The sequence below is a fragment of the Cottoperca gobio genome, chromosome 10 (genome assembly GCF_900634415.1).
Source record: "Cottoperca gobio chromosome 10, fCotGob3.1, whole genome shotgun sequence".
In the NCBI taxonomy this organism is placed as follows: Eukaryota; Metazoa; Chordata; class Actinopteri; order Perciformes; family Bovichtidae; genus Cottoperca; species Cottoperca gobio.
The window spans coordinates 21,447,469-21,474,301 of NC_041364.1; the positions used below are offsets into that span (position 1 = coordinate 21,447,469).

General features: G+C 39.4%; 1 protein-coding gene across 2 annotated transcripts in view; it reads right to left on the reverse strand.

Annotated features, from left to right (window-relative positions):
- il1rapl2 (interleukin 1 receptor accessory protein-like 2) overlaps positions 1 to 18,206 on the reverse strand; it is a 384,719-nt gene extending 366,513 nt beyond the window's left edge. For both annotated transcript variants that reach the window (XM_029441637.1, XM_029441639.1), the window contains exon 1: positions 16,641 to 18,206. The gene's annotated coding sequence lies outside the window, so the exon portion shown is untranslated. The remainder of the gene's footprint in view (positions 1 to 16,640) is intronic.
- Positions 18,207 to 26,833: the final 8,627 nt, after the last annotated feature.

Here is a 26,833-nt window from a genome sequence, read left to right on the forward strand (position 1 = left end):
ACAATATTTCTAATGATGCAAACAGATACAGTGTGCAGTTTCATCTGGATACAACTTTATTAAAAAAGAAATTTAAAACATTTTTTATTTAAAAATGAATTTAAACCAAAATAAATAAAATCTAAATATAGTCGTAGTGCACTGCCACAACCCACTGAAAACATTTTGGTAAACTATATACAACATATAATGAAACGGGCGAAAAGGAAAGGCTGGGTGCGCTGGATTTATAACGCAAGACAAAATGAATGCGGCACAATTATTGTTTTATCTCGATCATTTTGTTTTCATAATCATTTGAAGCCAAAATCGTAATTGAAACACAAACATTTGATTAATCACCCAGCTCTACTGGCCCGTTCATAGAAAGCTTAAAAATGTCAAATAGGACAATTTCCACATTTTGATAAAAGTAAGATTTGTGCAATAGCGTAAAACCCATTTCTAAAGATGCGCCCCTCTTCAGAAGGCCACGGTGCCAACTTAACTTGCATTGGAGACTTCGGGAGGGAAGACAAGACAACAAACTGTTGAGTTTCACAAATCCCTGATCACGCTGATCACGATGAGCTTCAGGACACAAGTTGATATTACGTTTCATTTCAATAACAATGCCTCTGTGAAGTCGACCGCCTTAGCAATACCCCCAGAGGGAAACACACTCACATGCACACACACCGAAACAAGCAACATCATGTTCCACTTCGCTTTTACGAATAGGTAATCAACATTAATTAAATCCCTTCGCCTTGACTTTAACACAAACTTTAACCTTAAAGTGCAAAGATTTCAAATAAATGTCCTTTTTTTATCTCTATGGTCTTCATGTGAGCAGAGAAAACGTACACACCCTCACACACACACACCCTCACAGTTAATTTTCCCTGATATTCCCTCTGCATCCCTTTTAAAACCTGCTCTATTGACACTACACCGTTCCACTGGGACCGCAAAGAAATAATGTGCAGCAAAGATTTATTGCACACACAAATCACACTGCAAAGAGAGAATGTGTTTATCGCACACTCTCACACACCGGAACACACTAAAGTGATTAGGATGCACAAACACACACACACACACATACACACACACACACACACGGCAGTGTTTATCATGCAAACACACCCTCTCTCACACACATCTTTCCTCTTTCACTCACACAATGAAATACAGTGTAGTGCAATATTTTTGTTGCACACAAACACACACACCCACACAGACACACACACACAGTTGCATGGGGAAGGAACCTATTTAAATGCTAAGTAAGCGCCCTCTCCCTTTTGGACCGATGTGATTATACTGCCGATCTCATAAGCAATGCTTTACGACTGGATTTGCACATGTAGAACTTAATTACAAGAGGCCTCGCTTCCCTCTGTGTGTCGTATTCATGGGAGTATATCTATTGAGAGAGGTGGGATTGAAGCTATTACCTCGCTGCTCTGTGTGTGCATGTGTTTGTGAAGCCAATCTATCAGCAGTTTAGCCAAGATTAATGTTTACATAAACAGGTTTGGGCTCAGTTGCAGAATTCTGTTTGTAAACTCTCTCTCTCATCATTTTTCCCCTCTCTCCTTTTCCTGCCTTTGTTTTAACATGTGTGTTGTACACACACACTGCCACACATTTTGCAGATCAAAATAAGTTCCAGTGAGTGGACCAAAATGGAGTAAATGAAGAGTAAGCAAAGAAAATTAGATTTACCAAGTACAGTTACCATCAGAATGTTTACCATCCCAATGGACCATTATGGTTAGAGATGGGTATTGAGGACCAATCCTGTTTACGTATAGGCTACTGACGATTTAGCTGTACTTATTGCACTACTATATTGGCAAGATAACACGCAAATTGTAACTATGGTAGCCTAAACATTTTAAGTGATCAAAAATCAGCACATAAGCATTGTTGTTGTGAGCATGTTAGCATGCTGACGTTAGCATATTTGCTCGAAGCAAGGCAGTTCCCAAGTACAGGTTCACTGCGCTGCTAGAATTGCCATCAATCTCTGAACCTATCCGCTGTCGGTCTGACGACGATTTAGTCTCTGAGGTCAACCGCCAATATTTCTGGGGTTCCGGTGTAGCCAGCCGATATCCGGATAATGGATACCCAGGCCAAGACTTCCTCTTCTGTGTGTCGGTCATTGTTTACAGTCCGAATAGCAATTTGAGATGCGAGAATGGAGATGGAGTTAAACAGATATCTGCATATGAATGCCATAAAAAGCCAATAGTCAATGGGTTCTGAGATTGCATTTCGGCCAATGTGTTCAGGCCTCTTATGCTCTCCACACGGACTGTTAAACTCCATGAAACCAAGGCCAATTTAAAAGTGATTGTGGTCCGAGAAGTATTGAGCAAACAGACTACTAATGGCTACCCTAACATTTCTAATACTAAAATCTTGTCCCATCGTGTACAGATTCTGTATTCATATTCAGATATCTGTTTGTGGAAATGACATGGCTATAAACTCTTAGTCTTGGTAAATATTGCTTTCTACAATACCGATCCAATATGGACGTATTTGAACACATCTTTAATTTCTACTGGTTGCTGACTGAGCAGAACCAAAACCAAACCTTTTCCCTAGATGTCTTGCGGGATGTATTGATGACACATTTGATGCACCACCAGCTTTAGTTTGATGATTTACGTTTCTTCATCCTAATCCTGTAGATTCTCCCTGAGAAAACAAACACGCTTTTTTTCCCTCAACAGAAACTTAAAAATGAATAATGCAGGAGAGCTGCCACGTTCTATCTTAGGAGCACTGCTACTTTTGTTTTACACTCATTTGTTTACATGTCTTTGGAACTTTTGAGAGTTGTTCCTTAAAGTAATTTATTTTTGCAAACGTCCAATAAATATGTAGTGAAATGACATTCATTTTGAATATTTCTGCCAGAACAAAAACTTAAAAATAAAAAGACACGAATGTATCGGACAATGTAATGGAAAACATGAAAACCATTTGATATGTAATAAAAAAAAATATGCCTGCAACAACCTCCATCCAGCAATCCATCTCCTATTGCCAGTTCCTCCACGTCGCAGAACTTCACTATGAATCAAAACCAACTAAAATCACAGAGTCATAACTTAGTGCTTGCAAGACACCTTTCTGCAGTGCAATAAGCATGGTTAGCACTGCATCGATGGCTATTTGAAGGATTACAGTATAGTCCCACCTTCCCATGTGAATCTGCTACCTTTTAGATGAGACACTGGTTTTTTCATCAACTTGTCAATTTTGAGAGTTTGGGCTATTTTGCTTATTCTTTCAGACTTCAAAGAAAACATCCAAAAAAAATACATTTAGGGGTTTGCGTCACTGACTTTGTCTTTTGCATCTGTAGATTTATCCTAGATTCACATATTCAAACATAACATTTCAGAAAACTTTTAAAACAAAAAAGTCTTGTCTTAAAGTAAGTAATCAACTGAGGAAGTTTCATGCTGATATCTACAAGTTATTTTGTTTAACCTATTCACCTGTAGTGTGTTGCAGAATGTATGAATTTTACAATACTTATCTTTAAAGGACATCTTCTCAAAATGAGTTTTTTCTCAGACTCTGAGCCAGAAGTCTCTTCTGCAGCAGCTCTTACATACACCACATTTCCCAGTTTCATTCCTCTCTATATGCTGAAGCTTTGTACTGAGGGGTTTGTTCACGTTCACATTTCTTCTTTTTTTTATTGCTGTTGACAGCATTTTCTGATTTATGGAGAGATATCAAAAACATCCCTCTATAAAAACATTTGACTCCAATATGTCAACAAAATAAAACAAGATTTTTTTAACCTGGCTTTATTCAATGTTCAGATTTCTGTTCTGGAGATGTATGTGCATTACCATATATTTATTAAGTTAATGCCTTATTTGCATATTTAAACATAGAATTTCAGAAAACTTAAAAAAGTAATTTGTCTTGATGCAAGTAATCAACTGGAAAAGTTTAATGGTGGAATCTATTAGTTACATTTGTTCTCCTCTTCATTAGCAGACCAGATAACTCTCGGACACTTCCCACAATTGCCCGTAAAATGAGTACTTCACTCATATTGCTGTAACTACATGAACTGAGAGTTTAACTGCATGGATTCGGCCTCACTCTCATTATTATTTAAAAGACCTCATAATCACATTTTTCATGGCCAGTTCTGTAACCCGCTGATCTGAGACACATTATCCCTGAACACCATAAACTGGCAACCAGTGCCCAGAGAGCACCTTCTGGCACGAAAAGAGACAATTTGAGCGAAAGTCTTACAGCTTCATTCAGACTGTGGCACTGTCAGAGTCGCTGGAGTCGTTGCCAGAGTGAACTCTCTGGGTGAGGAGGAGGTGCAGCTCAGCATTATAATGTTCCAGCTGCAGTCAACACAGTGTAGCTGGGCAGATAAACTTGTTTTCCAAATTGCATTTTGTCCGACCACAACTTGCCGCCTATTATGTTATATTTAAATTTAAGCATGATTGAAAATTTAAAAAAATAAAAATAAAAAAAAGAAGCAATTTCCGGTATCATCAAATTAATCTATTCTTTTTTTTCACATTGTTTAAGCAGTAGCACTCATGAATCCCTCTGATAGGGATTTCACTCTGGCCTGATGAAACTACAAACTGCGTTGTATCTTCTGCTCTCCATTAATAAAGCCATGGCTGCTATTTAGAGGCTGACGGAGATAAATGGAGAGAGAAGGAGGAGGAGAGTGAGGGAGGGAGGGAGGGAGGGAGGGAAGAGCAAGACAGCAGGACACTGGAGGGTAGAAGAAGCCTCCATTGTTTATTATTTTCACAGGCACGCACACACACAGTTCCTATTTTTTTGTTGCGCTGAGGGGACTAAAAAAAGAAGAGTCCCCAGAGGACAAACAGGTTAACCTGTTAAAGCCTACACACACACACTCCACGCACACAGATGTACAGTGTACTGTTCTGAACGGCTTCATGGAGAATTACTATCAGCAAACGTTACTATCATGTGTAAGAATTTTCCACAGGCAGACTAGAAAGAAAACTCCGATGTGTCACTTGAAACTGAATTTGAATCATTTATATTTGAATTGCTCAACTTGAATATTTGCTTTGTGAGACTGAATAAAGATCGCATAATTTGAAAATGCATGTATTTGCTTGGAACTTTATTCTAATAAACTCGAAACCGAATGCAATATTAGAAATTAGATTCAGTTGCTTTGAAACTATTTTTGATCCTCACTGAAAACTCGACTCACAAACAGTTCTCACAATTCAGATTCAGTTTACTGAGACATCAGGATTCCGAGGAAGAGCAACCGAGTGCAGATTCTATTGGAAAGAAATTGAAGTGTGAGAACTGAACGTGGAGGTTTATAGAGGGTTGAGTTTTCAGTGTGGATAAAATACAGTTTCAGTTTCATAACAGTACATTCAGTTTCAAGTTTATTGGAATTAAATTCCAAACCAAAACATTCAATTTCAAATGATGCTGCTCAGATTCGTTTTTTCAATGAAAATACAAATGTCCCAACAAATACAAATGTTGGATTCAAATTCAGGTTTTTTATGTAATTATTCAAGATGAGACTTTGAGATAAAAATCTAAACGACTCAAATGAAGGTTTTAGTGACACATATTTCTGCCTATAATAAAATAACAGGATTTCCTCTGTATCAAATCAGAATATTTGAACCTGTGAGACGTCCTCTTCTAGAATTAGAAAAATTATCAAAGCTATATCGAAGCTATACATGATTATGTGCAACCACATTTAGAAAGTTGAATTTGTGGCTCGACACACAGACTCTTTGAGCTCTTATGTCAAAGCTTGTTTCCTGAATAAGCAAATGTACCAACATTGGTGCTTAACTGGCTGTGACTGTGTCGTGCCTGTTGGCTGTAACTGCTCCACTGTTGATTTGAAGCCATTTAAAGTGGCTGTGACATGTATATAATCCCTGTCGATTTAAATTTAGCTTTGGCTCTCTTTGATCTTTGGCACCTCTCACTGAGACAGCCGAGAAATTTGACAGGAAGTACAACCTTGCATAGGGTCTGTGCTGCAAATTTAGATGTATAATTAAATAAAATGAGTATATAAAGTGCATTTCACAGAGGAACAGAAAATGACTTGTCTAGGGAAACACAAGTTTTGGACTGAGACTTCACGAGGGACTTGTTGATTTTGAGGCCTTAACTCAGGGCTCAGGACAAAAAAAATAATGCAAAAGAATGCGCTTGACTCCGACGCGGCTATGGCCACAGCAGCCTCGTCAACATGATGGAAGCGGATGAGAAAATGTTACTTGGCCCAGTGAAAGGAAAGTTTACATTAATAAACTCCCGGATGTAACTGTTGATGCTCCGTTCTGTGAGATTCCTGCAGCAAAGAATGTTCGAACCATCGGAGAACTTCAAGCCTGAAATATCACCTCAACGCAAAGCACTCAGCAGCTCGGAGCTAGCTAGCACCACCACTGATGCTAAAGAGAGCGTCCCGTCTCATCATAGATCTCGATCAGGCCTTCAGACGCAGAATGAGTCGGTCTACCTGTGACACGTTAACAACTCCATCAGAAATGGATTGCAATGGACTGCAGGTGGTAGAGGACAGGGGGTTAACGGAGGGTTAACGGAGGCTTTACAGATGGCGTCAAAATACACAACTTTTAAAGATATTGTTTATTGTGCAATGAAAGATGTTATGCCCGATATGAAATTGCACTTTTTGTCAAACTGATGGTCTGTGTTGTCTAATTGTGGCAAACAAGATATTGGAGGAAGAGTATTGACATAAAAGACATGTTGACCTTTAAGTTTATAATGCCTACTCATTGATTCACTCATCTTCCAAAATCCATTTGAATATTTTGAAATGCTTCTCACAGCAAATATTGATATATGCAATAAATTTAGATAAATTTAGATTAATTAATCACAGAGCTCGTAATTAATTAGATACATTTTTTTAATTGCTTGACAGCCCTAGTTTTAATTAATAGTTTAAATAAATGTCTGTTAGGTTTAGAGTCCCTACACTTAGTATAATTGTTTTCCGAATCACAAACATCACATCTTCCTGTATTGTGTTTTATACTTTAAATAATTTGAATGTTAACCTTTTTAATAAAACAATGGCTAAATAAACATAATAAACATTTCAAAAGTTCCATGTTTGCTTGTTGTTCATCTTCTAGAAAAGTTTTTCTGGAAACTTAGTTTAACAATCTTTAATTATCAGATGTCAGAGCATCTTGACTGCACTTCATCACAACTTCATTACCATAACACAATAGCTAAGCTGTTTGCAAGATGATTCCAATGAGCCAAATCGCAGCCAAACCACTTCTTTAAAAATTCTGTGGGTAACACAGTAGAATCAGCAGATAAATGTGTCGAATCAGTTCTGCAGGATGCTGATCTTTGCCATATTATGGCTGCTGTTTGAGCAGGCTGGGGCTACACTATTGCTGTATTTGATCAGAATCCATAGGGATTGGCCCGTCAGACCATGTTAAGTCAACTAAGGATAGGCTACCCGCACTGGTAGATGTGCTGAAGGCTGAACTAGAGAGTCACAATGAGGAAGAGGAGGGGTGAGGAGCAAGAAGATAAGAACATGAAAGGGACAAGAAACATAGATATGCAGAGATACAAGTGGAGCAGATGCTTGCAGTTTATTGTTCTACGTCTTATACTAAATGATTATATGCTATTCTATTTACATTTTGGAGCAGTGTTTGGAATTTCTATTGGAAAACTGAAGCCTCCAAAATGACCTGAATCAATTACTTTTCTGATATAGTTTCAGCAAAACTGAGAAACTTAACAACAAGGATCAATTGGGCTGTCGTATTGAAAACTGAGCATATGTCTGGCCTGATGCCACAAGTCCTCATGCTTAAATTGTCAATAGTTTTGTTATCAATGGCTTCCAAAGCAACCTGTTTGAATGTTTCACCCGTTTAAAATGTTATTGGCGCATTGAATGGTTGTTATCTGTTGTTATCACCACCATTGGAATGGTTCAGATGAGGCAAACTGCACCTACCCACGTTACAAAAGTCAATGTGAAACTTGACAGTTTTAAACACATGCTTAACATTTTGAATTGCTTATTTTAGGTTAAGGCAACAAAACTACTTGGTTGGGTTTTGGAAAAGATGATGGTAGGGTTAAGATAAGTACACTTGTTACGTAACATAACTTAAATAAGTCTTAGCTTCATACAAGACACAGACAGTGGTGTCTTGTGTGAAAGTCCTGTGTATATTGACATTGATAATGGGAAAATGTTATCAGTTGAAGTCAGGGTGATTGTGATCAATACAGTCAAACCATTAACATAGCTGAAAAATGATTGGTTACCTTGTTTTGTCTAGAGAGGACAATCATTATTTGTACAACCGCAAGACATTTTTATGAAAGCATAATCACGGGTTGTTGTACTGTAAACCGTTTGATCAAATTACCAATGCTGCTGTTTTTCTGGTATAGACATGCACCCAGTTGTTTACTTATGAACGTTTGAAGTGATTTCTTATTAATATAGTTGAAAAAAGATATATCCTTTGATATATCTTCTTATCTTATATTATGTGTGTGTGTGTGTGTGTGTGTGTGTGTGTGTGTGTGTGTGTGTGTGTGTGTGTGTGTGCGCGTGATGATGCTCGGTTGGGTCTGGATAAGCTGAGCTGTGATGTGTTCCTCACAGGCACAGGACTGGCCTCGCCCCCATCACTACTGATGTGTGTTTCTGTTTGATGGGGACAGAATCCCCCTGCACCCCCACCGTCACCATCCACACCAACCCACAAAGACATACACGGTCAACAAACATCGCATCAATTATTATAACTGATAAATTAGTGGGTTGTGTTATGCCAGAGCTCTGTTTAATCCCAGAAGACTTCTTTTCATTTTGCACACAAGAGAAACAATACAAATTCATAGATGCACACTTTCTATTTCTGTACGATGAAAATTATATAATCAATCAATGTCTTCAACCTAATACCTCTTTTAACACATTAAGTTTTTTTGGAATGCCCCATTTTTCTGCCTGAGTTGTAAAATGATGTAATTCAAATACCATGAAATAAGCTTGCTGCTTGCTCAGGGTTTGTACTCAAAAGGTCTAAAGCTTATACAGTACTGTGACAACAAAATCTCCATTATATTAGGCATGCACTTTGAAAGTATATTGCTTGTCTAGATTGAGGGGTTTAAAGGCAGAACAAATTTAGTTTGTTTAACTTCAAAAAGCCAGCAGGACAAAAAATACTTTGGTGTTGTTCCATTGCAAAGGTTTCTTCAACTTTTCCTACCGAGGACCCAGAAGAAAAATGTCGTCTCACTCTGGGATCCAGTCTCATTAAAGCATATTGCCTCTTTTGTCAAATGACGACGCGCCAGAAGGAGCCCTGTGACCAGAATGTCTTACACAAGGACAGTTAATAGCTGCTATCCAGACGCTGTGACCGGCAAGATGAGTAATGCTGCGAGGGACACTGGTGTCTACTCTCAGGGAGAAGAAACACTAAACTTTGTAGCTAAATGACACTCTCTGAAAGTCTGTTAATACGGCAGCCTGAAGGGTAAAAAGTGTGTTGTCCCATTAAAGACAAGGTTGAAAGCAAATCACATCCATACCTTCATCATAACGAAAACATTTTACATTAGTGTTGAGGTTAGTTCATCTAATGTAAGTCAGCACTCACGCACAAAACCACACTCGGAGGTCGTCATGTGGAGCACACCAACCTTCAACTGGATGATCTTTGTTCAAAGCCTCATAGTCAGCAGGCATCCACCCTGCTGACTATGAGCAAGACACTGAATCACTGAATCCTTATCAGCTGCAGGGCTCTTATCTGAGCTGAGTCTGACCTCCACATAGATGAGAACTGACCTACGGGCACCATAACAATTCCACAACAAACATTGTAATAATAGTAGCGGTATAAGCATTAATACCCCCAATCTGCATGTTCTGCAGATTAGCCAGAAATGGTAAATGACTAATACGGGCTGTACCCGAATCAGAATGATTTGATTTGAATTGGATTTGGCTGTTCAAAACAAAGATTCAACTATATGTTCCTTCCCCAACTTGGTGCCAGGGATAGCAGCTCGGTGTGGGAGGATACCTTCGTGGGACCTCTACCCATTGCTTGTTGGTCTTCGCCGACCGCATTCCCTCCGTGGCGGTGCGTCGTGACTAGGACTCTAGGTCGGCCCGGGGTGAAGATGGCTTGCTTTATAGCACCCCTCGCACAGACCTCATCGCTTCCTGGGGCTGTTGGCTTAGTGCTCATTAAGCTCCCTCTCCTTGTGCGTGACTGTCAACAGGGCTGTTCAGTGCAGTGGTCTGCGGTGAACATTAACCATGTCTTATTTACCAATGCTTTCACCATTCATATCTATAGCCGACAACCACCTGTGAGAAACACTGACATGAATTTAGCAAGAGCGCTTGCCCTGCTAGAATATAAATAAATATAATAGAATGCGCTCTGACAAAAAAAACAAGGAATATTTCAACATTTTGGGAACTTATTCTTTATTTTGCTAAAGTAAGATGAGAAGATTGATACAATTCTGTTAAATATGTTACTGAAGCCAGGAGACGTTTAGCTCATCTTAGCATCAAGACTGGAAACAGGAGAAATGGCTAAAGATAAGAACATCAGACTAGCAGCACCTCTTTCTATCATTCAATCATTGCTATAATGAAATGCTATATCTTGTTTGCTAAATCTGTAGAAAAGTGCCCTGTAAAAACAAAACGTTGTGGTTTTAAGCGGGGGTTATGTACCAGACTATTTATTGGCCTGGAGCCATGACTTCCTGGAATCCCTGCTGATCACATGGAAACAGCAATGTTTACAAACAACATTCCAGGTGGTAGGCCAGGCCAGCTTTATCCTTGCTTTTAAATAAGCGAAGCTAACATGGCTAATCAACTAGCTCCAGCTTCATATTTATGATACGGATATGAGAGTGGTATTGATCTTCTCATCTACTCATTCTTGACAAGCATATTTCCCAACATATTGAACTATTCATTTAAGTCACATTATACGTTTTAATCACCCTTTACACATTACCAAAAGGAACAACTTCCACGCTTAGAATTTTAAGTTCGATTGACCAGTCACAAGGTGGACGCTCAAACTGGATGTAAACATTCTTATTATACATTAATTAATGACATTTTATTCAAAAGAAAGATCGCTGCATCCTTAAAAATATTGACAAAAAAGAGAAAAGCAGCATTGCTTTTTGCACCTCTCCATTAAACTTCCTGCTCAGGGACACCTAATGACGAATTGTTGTGGTACACACCTTTGGAACAAATCAGGCTTGAATTGCAAGGTTTTGCCAATTCTAGTCGGTCTCCATAAATAAATAAATAAAGTGCGCTTTCAGTTTTCCAGATATTCAATATCCAATTAACCACCAGGCTGAATGTATTTCTGCATCTTGCCAAAATGCCACTGAGCAATTTCTTTCACGACACAAAAATAAAGGCTCTTTGATCATTTCAGCATGCATGACATTACATTATCCCAGAGATTCACAAAAGTGTAAGGATTCCAACATTGTGTGGCATCACTTTGATCAAAATTGCTCTTTGAAATTTTGCAATACACATGTCATAATAGTATCACACATGCCAGGCGGCATACAACTGATCAGAGGTTTCAATGTAAAACAGAAGTTGTATAATTAGAGCCTCATAGAACTAAAGAAACTCGGTTTTAAGAAGCACAAACAGTTGGTTTTCCATTGGCAACCACGTATTTTAGGCTTAACAATTAATAGATTTGAGATTAATCACGATGGACATGAAATATAGTCATATGAGTAAATATCAACCATCAATTCCAAATAAAAACCTAACAATAAATGCAAAATTGGGAATGCTGAGGTTCAAAGGTCTGTCTTGGAAATGGCCCCGGCACAAGGTTCAGTTGGGCTGTTGCCACGTAATCAATTAGTTTATAAACCACGTAATCAATTCGTATACAACCCACGTAATGGCGAGCCAGGACAGATGAAGTATAAAGTGTGACACCCAGGAGACTGCTGTTTGTCCCGTGTGAAACTAGAAGCCAACGTTGACCTAATTGTCACGTATCTTCCGTATGTAAGTTAAGCCAAAAGGTCTGGTGAGGAAGATCATGTGATATGAGTCAAAGCTCCAGAACAGCTACTATAAGCCAGGGCCAAGAGGGGTAAACAACAAGCCAAAAAAACAACAGTAAGCAACACTTTTCCTTATAGGTAATGCTTCATTGCTGCTGTTGAGGGAACTGTTTGTATTTGGTTTTGAAGTTTTCATTTGACAGTTTTTCACAGATTCCCAGTATAAGACCCCATAAACTAGACCACAGTGAGAATAATTGGTGCAAACAGGCTGAATCTACAATATTTCAAATCTACAGTAATGCAGCTGAGAGCTCTTCAATAGCATCTTCCTTCCCTCTCTCTCCCTCTTTCTCTCTCGTTCATCCTGTCTTCCCCTCTCGTATATTTCCCGTGCCTCTCTGTGCCTTGTCATCCCCTCTGCAATTTATAGATCTCTCTCCTCTCTCTTCTCTCTTCTCTCCTGTCCTCATGTCTCTAAATCTATCATCCCTTCTTTATTCACTATATCTCCTCTCCTCCATCAACGATTTCATTTTCTCATCATCCTTTTTTTCTTCTCCCTCCGTAGCTTCCTACATCATTGACCTCCTCTTTATTTTCAATTGTGTCTTTCAGTTCATACCTCCTCTTTACCCTTATCGGTTCACTTCGGCTCAAATTTAAGACAGGTAATCGTTTTAAATATCAATAAATATAAATTATTCACGTTCACCACAGTTCCACTGAGCTGATTTTTACATGTGTGATGATCTACACAGGCAGAGAGGTTACAAAAATGTGAAGAAACTGGAACTTTTTGTAATTTGGCTCACTTCATTTCAGTGGCTTAGCGGGGATTCAGTGTGTCACAGGAACACCGGGTGATGAAATGGATTAGTTTTACCACGGAGCAATTATAATAGAAAAAACCGCAGTAACTCCCTCTGCACTATGCTCCTTCTCTCTCCTCCTCCCTCCTTCTCTCTCTTCTTCCTCCTTTATATCCCCTCTGACATCTGTCCATCTGCTCGTCTCTTTCTACCTGCCTTTTTCTCTTATGTTTCTCATCCCTTTATTCATCTTTTCTTTTTTCTTCTTGTGTCTACTTGTTCTGACTTCCCTGGTGGTACTAAGTACATTTCATCAAGTGCCCCTCTGTTCTTAAACAGTTACTGAACCAATACAATAAATCTTGTTTTTGCTGACCTCTCCCCTTGCTGTAGTGATGTTCAGGTGTGTTCCAGGACCTGGTGACATTGGTCGCTTGTAATTGCATTGTCCGTCTCTGCGCATGCATCGGAGTAGTGGTTGTCTGATAGAAGCTGTCATAAACACACTTTTTATCCAGTTTTACGCCACATTTTTACAATATACTTTTCAGATATTGTTTTTAACTATATGTTTTAACCAGATGAATGATTGTATCAGATGTTTGTATCTTAAATTATCAGAGAAACAAGATGAGCATATGTTAGCCTTTAGCTCGCAGCCGCTCCGCCCTGTGCCCACCAAGGAATCACTGACTTTTAAAGTGAAACTGCTTTATTCTGTGTTTTTAAGAGCTTTACTCAACAGGCCCATTTGTTTTGGAGACGAGGAGTCCTCTGCGGATAATTCGGCTCCCGGTAAAAACCTCCTGAACGATGAACAATGAAATAATCCTAATCGGGAAAAGATGAATTAAGTGTTTATGTTACTAATTCTATTTGTGTCTTTGGATTTATCCTAACTTCTCCAAAAGATAGAAGTATTAGAAAAAGTCTCATTTGCATTTGTAAACATATATTTTTTGACGGTTGACAGTATTTTTTGATTTATGGAGTGATACAAAGAGATATCCAAAACATTAATAATAAGTCTTAATTTAAGTAAGTATATATAAGTTTCATGGTGATTAGTTAAAATGTTTACCCTATTTCCCCGTGGTGTCTCCTCTTAATGTACTGGTTCTTTAACATAAGTAAAGGATCTGGATACTTCTTGGAACACAAGCCTTCTCTTGCCTTCTCTCTTCCTCTCCTCCTCTCCCATCCCTGCATGCCTGCTGTAAACTACCCCTCCCCTCCCCATCCTGGTAATAGATGGCCGATGTTGGTCAGTGTGACGGAGTCATTCTGCTGCCAGTCCATCTACCTACTCGTCGGATCTATGGGACAGCAGCTTCACACTATAAATCAACACATGGCTGCTCGCTCTCCCTCCATTCTGACGATTGATGCGCACCTTGTCGCTAAACAGTCGAGATAATTAAACCCCACGCCTCCCTCCCCTGTGTGTAGGTGTGTGTATGTGTGTATGTGTGTGTGAAAGCCCTGCTGTTGCACACGCATACACGCTTAGACGACACACATCCACTCTGTCTTCCTCTCACACACACCCACCCACACACACACACACACACACACACACGCACACACTATTACACAAACACACAATCTCTCTTTCTCTACACACACTCACAGAGATAAAAAAAAGAGAGGGAGGGCTGGCGTGAGAGGGAGAGAGAAAGCACCTGCTGGGCTTTAAAGCACTCAGACAAACAGTGTCTGTGTTTGGGAAGACTTGAACAAATGGGAAAATTATACAGTGGAACCAAAACGGCACCCTTTCACCCAAGGGTGCATCACCCCAACCAGCTGAAGGGGATTCTTAGAGCACATTTCCAATGATTTTTTGTGTGTGTCTAAGTTTGTACACAGGCATGTACACCTGACTCTTTGTAAATTGGAAAAATGATAGGTTTTGGTTATCTATGGAGCATGATCGAACAGATCAGTTTATGTGAAGGCATGGATGGATTAGTGAACGGGCCTAATAGACACAGGGAACCAGGAGCGGAGCCTCTGTGTGAAGGGATTGTGACCATTTGCTGATGCAGTGGTTCCCAACCTTTTCTGTCAGACGTACCCCCACTGACCTTTCAGATGAGCTTGAGGAGTCCTTCATCACCACCCACAGTCGAGTTCAAAACATATTTATTTGAATATAATTAACTGGATGTTAACTATAACTGATGTGAAAGTGGATAGTGTTACAATATGTTTTCATACAACTGAAGTGTCAATGTTGAGGACACTTTGTTCACATTCGCATTAATATAACAACAACTCAGCTAAACAGAATGCTTAAATGGACACTTCTAACTCAATCTACTACACTAACTATTTTAAGCATTTATCCATTACTCTTAGCTATTTGAGACATTAAGCCATTACGTTTAGCTAACGACTGCAGCCAGCTAGCTAGCTGTTTTTTTAGCTATCTAATTATTAGCAATTTATCGATTACTTTAAGCTATTTCCAACCATTTATTCCTTACTATTTGAAGCATATAGCTGTTACTTGGCCAAATATTTAAAGAATATTTAAAGAATGTATCCATTAGGCTACTTTCAACAATTTACTTTAGCCATTTCAGACATTTAGCCACAACGTTTAGCTAACGAAAATCTATCTAGCTGTTATTTTTTTTAGCTTTCTACAATGTATCCTTTACTTTAAGCTATTTACAATATTATGTCATTGCTTCAAAGGTATTTGAACCTATCACGTTGAGTTATTTTAAACATCTAGCTGTTACTCAGCTAACTATTTAAAACCATTTAGCTAATACTTATTGGCCTATGTGTATGCTTCAATTTCTCTGCTCGCTTGCTTAAACATTTTCTCTCACTTACACATGGTGTCCAGGTGTTATTGATTTTTTCAATATAGTTGAGCTACTTGCAATGTACCCCCTGACAACTGCAGAAGTACCCCGTGGGGTACCAGTGCCCCGTGTTGGGAATCAGTGCTTAGTGGAAAGTCAATGAAACAACTGCAAAAAGACACCTCAAAGAGACAAAACCTTTGTAGTTTGTGTCTCTCTCAGTTTGGAGCGTCTTCGTCCTATATACAGTAGCTACATGTCGGCAAGGGCTCATAATAAGTCCACGTTTAAAGATATACAAATAAGAAGAAGGAGTGATCAGCACAAGCCAAATGAGAACAAATTTAAACTCAAGAAAACATATTTTCCCCATGTTTAAACTGACTTCGGCTGCACTTCAAACATCTCTGTGTATCGCTTCTGCTGCTCTCCTCTCTGGGGGATGCCTTTCTCACCCTTGACGCCCGGCTTGTAGCGCATTCATATTACTTCATAGCCACACAGGGGGTTGGAAAAATGAATAATGAGCAGCCTATAGGGCTCATGGAGAGTTCAACAACCAACACAATCGAATCAAAGTGTTAAAGACTTGATTTCCAGAAGAATCCAGCTCTGTTTTGTTCGGCTTCTCACTAATTCATGGACACACACATGCCATTAGACGACACACGAGCTCTCCCTCTTTTTCTCACTCGTGCGTAAAAACGCTCTCTCCCCTCTCACATCCACCCACAGACCAGGTGCGCACGAGCGAATAACCCTCTCTTTATTCCTCTCTCACACATAGGCATACGTACACAAGCAGCCCATGAAGTGAAGTTATCACACATGCGCGTAAAATCGGAGCGTGACATCCTCTTACCTGGCGTTTTGGAGTAACTAATCCTCAATCCAAGCGGCAGAATCTTGACCAGACGTTAACATTTGCTGAAATAATCCCACCTTTGGCTCTCTCTCCTCGTGTGTCTTCTTATAAATGAAAGAATATAGGTCGTTTCTTCTCCTCCTCTCCGCCAAAAAAAAATAGATTTACAGCCTAAAACAGGAAAGTCTCTCTGGCTGCAAAACGAATACAATCCATCTCTCCCTTCTGCTCCAAATCTGCTCCAATTAACCGCAGTTACGCATCCTCTCCTCTCTCTTTTCTCCCCTCCGCCCTCGTGTCTATCTCGTTCGGGCCGGGTTGTAAAACAGAGACAAGTAGGTAGACCTCTGCGTTCAGTCTGTCTCTGTCCGGGCACTGGTGTGGAAGAGCCGCTCTACTTTGCGCAGCCAAAAATAACTTCCAATCCAACTGGAATCCCGCGAAGCACTTGCACTATAACAATCCTTATTAAATTATTATAATGATTTAACAGTGAAGCTCTTGTGGCAGTTATGAGTTTATGGTCATTCTTGTAGTACTTTATGGTACTTTCTGCCCTTGTACTATGCCTACATGGGCTTTAATGTAGAGTGTTGGTACTTAATATGTTATCTTTAATGATATAATTCATGTGACAAAAACGTTTGTTCGTACATATGCTTTAATAATAGGTATTTGGTTTGTTTCAAACTGGGTGAAATGGGCAGAGAAGTTGACCTTAATGATGAGATAATCAATCAATAGAGTTCCACTGTGCAGGTTGATTGATCAAATATTCTATCCAGAGGTGTTGTTAGAGGAGCCTCACCTCATGCCCAAAGTGAGGCTGCAGTGCGGGGTTCCCCTTTTCGCCTTAAATCCCCCACAAGTCCAAGTTTGGCGGCTGATAACGTCAATCAACCAATCAATCAGCTGATCAATGACATCAAGCAGTCCATATCCAGACTGAGGTCGATGATATCAAATGAAAGGTTTCAGTTATTTTTGTCCTAATCCATCCGAAAAGACATTTTTGGAAATAAGACACCACGCGTGTTCTCCATTTATCTCCTCTTTTCTCTGTCCTTTACTTTTCTCTCTCTCTGTCCAGAAATACGTCCCTTCCAGGTCAGAGTGTTTTACCCCTCCTGGATCCGATCCCGAGCTGCACTTCTCTGCCAAAATCACACACAAAAAGTCCACTTGAAATGACTTTTGGAAATCCTTTTTGCAGCGCGGGAGCAGCGGCGGTGGGAAAAACGCGAAGCCTTGAGCTGCTTCTTATGGGTTCTCCTCCAAAGCGAGTGGGAGAGGAGGAGGAGAAGGAGATATAGAGTGAGAGGGGGGAGAGAGGAGAGAGAGAGGAGCTGGGTGTACTCGCTTTCAGCTACAGCATAGACAGAGCAGAAGAAGATATGTGAAGGAAAGAGTCCGCTCCTGTGATTAAAACCAGAAAAGAGAAACCACACTTTTGGGTCGGTGGCCGAAATAACTGGAAAGAAGGGGAGAAAAGATCAGATGCGCCTCTTTTCCCCCTTCCAGAAAATAAAACACTTCCTCTCTTTACTGGCTTCCCTCGGATACTTCACCACCTGCCCGGGGAAGGACAGATAAGAGACATACAATCTGCCACATCTTGCGGAGGCTTTTATCCAAAGTGCCTTAAGAGAGTCCACAAGAGAGCGCAGAGCTGCCAGAGAGAGAGAGAGAGAGAGAGAGAGAGAGAGAGAGAGAGAGGGGGGGGGAGAGATAGGCCCTCTGTGGGCAACAATTAAAGAAATATCCTTCCTTTGTACGTGTTGATATTCAAACGCTCACGTATTTCCTAGATGCCAGATCGTTTTCCTGTCCTAGATAAAGAAGAAATTATTGTGTTGGTGGAGATAAGACAGCCATAGAAATTAATGGGACGGACATTCAGCTGCGCTGATTCCCCGCGTGAAGGGCGCTGTTCCTTCAGCACCACGGGGCACACACACACACACACACACGCACACACACACGCACACACACACACACACACACACACACACACACACACACACACACTGCGTGAGAGGGATGTTTAGATTATTTTATTGAAGTTGCATTTTGAAGTTTTATTTTTCTATTTATTGAGAGAGAGAGAGAGAGAGAGAGAGAGAGAGGAGAGAGAGAGAGAGAGAGAGAGAGAGAGTGAGAGAGAGAGAGAGCGAGAGAAAAAAGAGCGTGAGAGAGGAGAGGACGAGAGAGAGAGGAGCATGTTAGAGGAGACTGTTTTCAGCTTCCAAATCTGATGATAATTGATAGCGATAATATGAAGAGGAAAGGGTAGAGAGGGTTTCTTTTTTAGGCTTTCACACATTTAGTTTAATTGATAGATAAAGAAGTAGGAGAGAGGAGGAGAGAGAAAGAGAGAGAGAGAGAGAGAGGAGAGAGAGAGAGAGAGAGAGACAGAAGACCCCAGAGACCAGAGACAGAGAGGACAAGAGGAGAGAGAGAGAGGAGAGAGAGTTAAGATATGCAATTGTTGGGGGGGGTTTGGTGTTTCGGGATGTTGAAAAGTGCTGCTTTGTTGCCCCCTATTGGCAGTGGAGAGAAATTATCTGGGGGATGGAAAAGAAGGGAGAACGGAAAGTATAAGGATGGAGGAAGAACAAAAAAATCATCATTGGGATTGCATAGATGTATGTGTCTGTCTATAACTAATAACTGTCTGTATGTAGCCTTTACATTTAGTTTCACTTTTTACTTTATTTTATATTAATATTTTCCATTCCTTCCGATACTTATATACTTATGTATGCTATATACTTATACATTACTGAATGAACAGATGAGACAGATCTCAATTGAAACTAAATTGAAATTGAAGATGAACAATTACAAATCTATATGGAGATGAAAGTCAAAAAGTCCTCCAAGTTAAACAACAACATAGTTTAAGTGACATATTATACATTTATTACATAGTGTGTCAATGCCCTCCAGAATAGAAATGAGTGTTGCAGAAATGGAAATTGCCTGACATCACTATGGTTAAAGTTTGGTTAGGTTTAGAGAAAGAGCATGGTTTGTGTTAAAGTAAGTACCTTTTCCAAGGTTAGGGAAACTAACTTCTTTAAAGGTATTATTGATTAAAACAAACAAAAAATAATATCCACAGAGATTTTAGAAAGGTGCAGAATAAAAGTATTGCTTTTCCAAAAAAATAAAATAAAACTATGATTGTGAATTTATTATTTTAATGGATTTATTTTTATTTTGTCGGGTTAAAAATTAATGTTCTGTTTATCTCTGTATACGATGTCTGACATGTGGTTGCCGGTGCTAACAAGGCTTGTGAGCCAGTAGTATAATGAAATTGGTATCACGCGGTATCTCTCTGTCGTCAGCGATCAAGAGTCTTAGTAGTTGCCAGTTAGAGAGGAAAATGGCAGCTGTCACCTGAAGGAGATTTAAGGACTAAAAAGACATCCCACGGTGGCCATTTTCCGTCTTGACAGGTAGGCTTAAGCTAGGGTCTGCTAGTTAGCTAACTGCGAAACCACACTGAAATTGACGATTGTTAATCTAACTGGCAACCGCGGTGTTGAGATGTGAACGCAATGGAAGAGGGGAGGGGGAGTGCGTCATCTTGTGGCTGAATGGTATGTTATCAAATTAAACATTTGCAGTAAGGGGACCTTTGTCTTTATGGTGACAATAAAAATCAGGAATCTCTCTCGCTCTGCGGAAGTCATATTTCCCCCTTAGCTTCCAATTTACAATAGTTGCAATTACTATGGCCTCGAGAAGTCTTTTTCACTTGAACATAAACATATTTTGTGTTTAGGCATTTCCTGGAACGACTGATGCAGTTAGGGTTAGGGTTAGGGTTAGTCACTCTGAAGTGTTCCCTAACCACTAAAGGCTTTTTTGTCACCAGTGCAATAGGCATAATCAGAATTGAACTGTCAGGCATGTTCATGGACAACTCAGTCATAAAGGATCTGCCTCAATAATCTTCATGCAGAGAGGAACTGCACACAAACGGTATAAGGTCAACAGGACATGGCGTGAAGGTGAGATTGCATGTCTGACAAAAAGTTAAGACATTCAAAAAACATGAGGCTACACGTAGAGAACTCTACATCCAGGCCTCATTAAAAATATACATTTGAGCAGTCTTGCAAACAGTACAGCTGTAGCTCTAGGAGGAAGTATAATGAGTATTCATTAGAGCATGGGTTCAGCATACCATAAATTAAGTCACACTGAAAAATAATGAGATTCATGATATGAATTATGCACAATTGGGACCGTACTGTACATTGCCAAAGCTAAAATGTGCCCAAGTTTGCAAAGTCTGAGGTTGAACAGGGGTTGTACTGTAAAGACAGTGCGCACCGTGGAGTCATGCACATTCAAACGCATTACATTTGAACAGACGTTAAGACGGACAATTCAGTTGCACAGCGAGGACATGTGTGTGGCGAGTCTCATTAAAGCTGGTTATCGTGAATGATAGCTTGAGTGAAGAGGCTGTTGGTGTGCACGGGTCATTTGGGTATCATTGACCGTGTCAACATGGAAAGCTTTAGAACAGATGGTTAACTAGATGTATAGGGTCGCTGGCAATCCTTCCTGCCCTTTTCCTGACCCTAGTGTCTTGCCGTTCCTAGATGGAGGGCAGCAGACAGCCAATGAGCGACTCACCAGTGCGGAAAATTTGCTGGACCTTATCCCTGGAAGAGGAGACAGTTTATCTAAACTGGGATGGCAGGTGTAAGGATGCTTATTATTAGTATTAGGGAAGTCTAAAAATGTACGAAGTAACATTAAGTGGTCAAAGTTGTTTTGAGAAACCCAACCATAGTGAGCATACCATCTTACCGTAAAGGAATAGTTCATACTATAGGCCTTTACACACCGGGGATTTTTTTTTCCTCTGTGTGATTAATTCACAGGTCAATATATTTTTTTTGAACTGTTGGTTTTGTCATGAGGGCTTTAACACAAAACGTAAACATTGCGGGGCGAAAAAGCAACGTAATCTTTTTCGGAAGAAGGGCAATATTTTTCTGAGCTTTCACACCACAAATTAAGGCATCAACCAATCACATTGTGCAGAGCAGATCCATGTCCCAACGCCATATGAAAAAGGCCAAAACATTATAAAGAGAATAAACTCAAGGACAACAATTAGCATTACGGAACAACTAGGCTATCAGGATAATGGGTAACTTACGTAGTTTACTGCTACTTACTTTGGATGTAGTTGGTAGCAAGCCAACACTGTCAAAGCAAGTTTAGCTAACGTGACACTGAAGCAAATGTATTGATGCAATAAGAGGTGCAAATCTACTCCAACCTGAACATGTGTTGCAACTGTTGCACATTTGCTTTGTTGGCAGTATGAATAGTTTTAATGTTAAATATTGGCAGGCGAGTATCCAAGCATAGCAAATTAAACATGTGAAGGGGCTGCTCTATTACACCATCTATTATGAGGTTGCAGTCAATGCATATACAATATTGAAATATATGAAAACCAGATCCAAAAATGATCTTTTTCAGAACAGAGTTTTGCATATTGGCCTTTAAATTAAATCTTTAGAATATTTTTTTATTATAATTATTTTATTATATTTAAAAGAATTTACATTTCTTGAATTATGTTGCACAAGCAGGTCTGGGAAATGTTAACAGACTACATGTCTACAGCCATGTCAGGGGCTCTATGACGTTCTGCTTAGGGTTAACCTCAGTGTGCTAAAATTCTCCCAATGACAATGCTAATGTTTAGCAGGTATACTACATGGCTGCAGCTATCATTTGCTTTTTGGTAATTGTTTATTCTACAGATTATTTCATTGATAAATTGAGTTATCTGATAAAAAAATACTTTTTCTTTATTTAGGAGCAATAGTAAATATACCAAAGAGAAAACTAATTGGTTTTATTTTTTTTCTAAAGTAAGGAAGGTAAACAGGTCATAATTCCCTCTATAACATTTATTTTATATTGCTGTATTCAAAGAATTGAAATAATTCAAGTTTCTCACCAAAAAAACACATTTTTAAAGTTTACCTCCAAACACATCATGATAACGTTGTAATTTACATTCACCTAATACTCTATACTAATAATGTATATCTATGGAACCTCCATTAGCAAGCAGGACTGTTCTGCACACCGGCTTCTACCAGCTAACAGCCAACGTTAACTAGCTCGCCTTCTGCCGATTTCAGCACAAATGAGTTGTTAAATTTAGTGTGGGAGGTGAATAAACAAAGCCTGGATGCTGTAATGGAGTTACTTGAGTTTCTCAAGGAATCGCTTCAGCCCAGCAGATGTTGAACATTTTCACCATCTTAGTTTAGCACTTAACACAAAGTACAGGCTGATGCAACTGGAGTATAGCCAAGTACTTGCCAAAAAAAGTATTTGACAAAGTGATATTTTGACCTGATGTTCGGATTGACAAAGTCAGATGAAGTCACCAAGAATATATTCATCCTCTGGGGACCATCAATGCCTGTACAAAATGTCATCTCAATGGGTCCAGTAGATACTATGTCACTCAAAAACCACAAATGTCAACCTTATAGTGCTGCTGGATGAAAAGTCAGGGGGATACCCAAATTCATTAGGACTCATTAACAGTAGGAGCCATTTTGAAAGATCCAGATCCCGCTGCCTTTGGCTGAGACGGTGCTTAATTACTGCTGCACTATGGCAAACACGTTATGTATGAGGGGGCAGCACTAAACAAAGTTGGAGACAAAGGGGTGAGAAGATGAAGCCAGACTTTTCACTTTGAGGTAAATCTCTCCCAGTGGGATATGTTCCCATCCCATTTAAGATTGTTGGTGAAGGTTTTCCTCAGGAATTGGATTCCAGGGTAAGATGAGCAGACCTGCAGCTTCAAATAGAAATGAGGCCTGAGTTTTGAGTGCTCAGCAGTTGGGCTCACTGACAATTCTTGGCAGGTACTTGAGAGACTCCTATTTTATAGTGATTATGGAGTCATTGCACTCTACGACGGTTTCTCGGGTCTACTTTTAAACTGAAGTTGAAGTATGTCTGTCTGGCTTCAGCATTAGTATGTTGTAACCATCTGGGCCTCTAGAAGCCATGAAGGCATTAGAGAATTAGGGGATTGAACCTTTAATTGTGGGGTAAAAGCTCCTCTCCATTTTGTTGTCTCTCCTGTGTTGGAAGGGTAATTCATTCCTCCAGTGGCGCTGAAGGAAGACTGCAAAGCCAGGATGTTCGGTTTCATTTTTATTATCTTTCCTAATAGTAGCCATGGAATGACATTTGCTTTTTGCCTGAGGGGGGATGTACACAGCAGCAAAATGATTGAAACAAACTCTCTGAGCGAGCAAAATGGCTTGCAGGGAAAAAGCAGTATTTCAAGCATGAGAAAGCCAAGCTGTGATTCAACAGGCGTGACGGAGTACCACTTGTTTTCGATATTCAAACATACATCCCTTCCCTTTTCTTTTGCTTGTGTACCACAGTCCGACTGATTCAGCGTATACTCCTCTACGCCGCTGTGCCACCAGCGTTAAGGGAAAACCAATTTTCCTGGATATACACTGCTGAAGTAAAGTCATTGTTAGCTCTGGTTAGCAGTTGTAATTTATTCATCTTCTTACTTTGGGTGTGAACACTAGATACTCGTGGATGGGCAGCATGGACACTTTTGTGTCCTTCAGCAGCAATGTGCTCTAGTATGTTTTCTCCTTCTCAAGGCTCTAATTATACAGATTCTGGGGGAGGGAATCCACATCTCATCAGCAGCTGCTGGTTAAAATATCCAAGGGAGCGCTCAGATATGTGGATAAAAGCCAGCAGGCAGAGAGTCAACTAGTATTCAGAGGAGAATCCACTTGATGGAGAAAAGACATAATTCACAAGAAACAAATCTGAACCAAACTGCACCGTGCCAAACAGAGGACAGTTTGTATCAGCTAATGGAGGGAAGCAGTTAGATATAAGATTATTTTGAGAAAAGTGTGATAACCACTGTTTATCAATCTATCTATCAGACAGTATTTCTCCCACAGTTTGAGTGAGGTCTGTGCTTGTACCAATTGCTGTTCCTTGCTGGGAATAAACATATAAATAGCCTGGTCGTTACTAGCCCACGTTGATACAAGTATTTATTAAAGTTTGGTGTATCCAATTTTCTTTAAATGAATAGTTCAATATTTTGGGCCTCATGCAGGAAGTGAAATACAAACACATTTCCTCTTATTGCTATTCATATTCACGATTTGTTCTTATTTTGTTAGTACCCATTGATTTCTGGGATTCACCAATATTTCTCTTAAGTGGGAGAATGTTTTAGTGTCCGAGAGCACTCTTACCACGATAAGAAAACCGGATGAAGATCATATAGTCCAATTTAGATTATTATATGTTTCAGAGTAATTATAATGATTGAAGTATTACATTTGTGGGATAAAGAAATACAATTTTTGATTGATCCCAATTAAGACTATAAAAACCCTTGAAGGATGATATTGTGTGCGTTCAGCTTCTTAGATGCTTTTTGATTTGTAACGGCAGTACGCTTTGGAAAATCATATGTTTACGTTTTTTAAGCTTATTTAACAATTTCACTACTTCTGAACTTCTTCTTATTAAAGTCTTTTTTTTGGTGGCATCTCTCCAATTCTCCTGCCCTTATATAGTATAAAGCTGCATTACCTGTGCTAATAATTAACAATCAGCCACACGCCTCCAATTTATGATCAAATGGGATTCATCCTTCAGCAGATGTGGATGGTCAAGAGCGTTTGTGCATCTGGAGGTGACTTCTATTTTTTGTTTTCCCTTAAAAAAGAATAAAGGGTAAATATAAGAGAAATGTAAGATGATGTTGCTGCATGCTAATGTTTGTTTTGGAAACCGCTTTACCTCATTTATTTGATTCATACAAAAAGTTTAACAAGGACAACTCACTGCTTTACACGTTGTTTTGTGCAGGAATAATTCTTGGCCGGGAGCAGTGACTTCCTGGATCCAAAATGGCCACATGACAGTAACCACAAGACTCCAGGAAATCTCTGCTCCCGGCCAAGCAATAGTCCCACACAGTCTTTAAGTTACTACAGTAGTAGTGGTAGTAATATTAGTAATAATAATAGTCAAGGTAGTAGTAATATTAGTTCAAGTAGTAGTTTTATCAAATACTAACCTAATATATTTATTTATTTATATACTTATTTTATTAGTGTGGGGCCATGTACAATATGAAACATGAATGTTACCATTTGATGCATTGTACCGAAGTTAGTTCAATGCTCATTTTCATCCATCTGCAATTAAAACATACGCACAGTGACAGAACACCACACCACAAACTAGACAAGACACATAAGACAAAGTCACAATGAGTCAGCAATAACTGTATGTTGGACAATTTTAAAAGCAAGGATGCAAAGCAAAACCAATCAAATCAGTCAGTGTTTACAGAGATCAGTAGCTTTTAGGAGAACCACATCTCCTTATGGCATCTGGTGGGACATTTGTTGGAGTTGCGGATGAGTGAGGATCAACTTTAAATTCCACAGATTTAAATGTAAAACTATATTTACATTTAGCACAATTAGCTTGTTGACAGAGCTGAATGTGACGAGAACAGAACACATCGTGGTGGTCGCTCCTAGAAGGCAGAGTGGATTGAACCATTTCTGGCAGCAGGAAGAAAATCCACATAGATCAGAGTCAACAGGGAACACACTTTATATGATAGCACTTTTGGTTATAAGCGTTAACTTACATCACATTCAACATGTGAGTCATGTCTGCTATGCTGCTCTGTTAACACGTAATCATACGTAATCATCTTTCATGCATCTAATGAAAATAAGTTGAACAAATAAAAGAATAAAAACATTAGGCAGGCTAATTAAATAATTTCTAATACTGGTGTTGAAAGGGAAAGCTGTTCTGCTAGTTCACTTTGAGTGCCAACGTCCAGTATAAGAAACCTCACCTGAGAGCATAGTCTGGAGAGAACCAATAATTACATCATCCACAAGACCTACAGTACAGTCCTTTAGATCCCAACTGAATAATCACATTTTCCAAATGACCTGAAACAGATTAACTCACTTTATGAGTCTGTGACGATGTTAATCTTTTGGGAAATTAGCATTAATGTGAGACATGAAAACAATGACCACAATAGGATCGAAAGGAAGGATCACTAGGCTTTCATTTTACATGATGTT